This window comes from Bison bison, unplaced genomic scaffold, assembly GCF_000754665.1.
Source record: "Bison bison bison isolate TAMUID 2011002044 unplaced genomic scaffold, Bison_UMD1.0 scf7180017864375, whole genome shotgun sequence".
In the NCBI taxonomy this organism is placed as follows: domain Eukaryota; kingdom Metazoa; phylum Chordata; class Mammalia; order Artiodactyla; family Bovidae; genus Bison; species Bison bison.
In genome coordinates, this window is record NW_011494947.1 from 6,378,458 (window position 1) to 6,379,598 (window position 1,141).

Genomic DNA, 1,141 nt, shown 5'->3' on the forward strand with positions numbered 1-1,141 from the left:
TTTTATTTTATTTTTTTAAAATTTTATTTTATTTTTAAACTTTACAATATTGTATTAGTTTTGCCAAATATCAAAATGAATCCACCACAGGTATACATATGTTCCCCATCCTGAACCCTCCTGGAAAAAAGAATTTTTGATTTCAAAATCATCTGGTGAGAATGACAGTGGGCATACATGGGAACATTCTCAAATTTCTCCCACTCCCAACAAGTCCTGATGTCTCTGGGTAGCAGTAACATCCTTCTCTCTGTGGAAGCCTGACATAACAAGCACTTTGTGACATTTGACACTCACAAGTGAAAAAAGTGGTAAGATGGAATAAAAATTAGAGCTTGTTTAGTCACTCAGTCATGTCCTGTACAGCTCATGTCCTTACAGCTCAGTCATGAACTGTAGCCCGCCAGGCTCCTCTGCCCACGGGATTCTGCAGGCAAGAATACTGGAGTGGGCTGACATTTCCTTCTCCAGGGGATCTTCCCGACTCAGAGATCAAACCCACTTCTTTTGCATCTCCTGCATTGGCAGGTGGATTCTTTACCACTGAGCCACCTGGGAAGCCCCCAAAATTAGTGGACACTGTGGCAAAGAGTGTACACTTTCCTGAGAAAACAGTCTCCTTCATGTGTGAGCACAGAAGTGCTGTGAAACTGGTTTTTGATTAACTTCTATGAGAGGAAATTCTGATGTAACCACAGCACCTTATCTGTAGTCACTGAAATCTTTAATCACTTTTAGTATCAAACTTCATTTAAGGAGCCTCACATTACTAAAGATTACTCAACAAGAAGGGTTCAGCTGAGAGGAAATTAATGCTTTTTGAAAAGTAGGCCGGTTTTCACTCTCCTAAATTTACTATTTTTCTTACCCTGGTCATTTCACACAAAGGAAACAATATGAATAAAGCAAAGGCATGACCGCTTCTTTGCAAAGAGTGATTATTGTGGAGCGCTGCTTGGGAAACATCTCCTTATTCTTACTCGGAGCGCCATTAAACCAAGAGGTTCCCTTTTAGTGTTTAAGAGCAGAAATTGGATGTTGAAGGTGACAAAATTGAAGTTGTGATAGTACATCATGAGAAACACTGGGCTGGAGGAAGCACAAGCTGGAATCAAGATTACTGGGAGAAATATCAGTAACC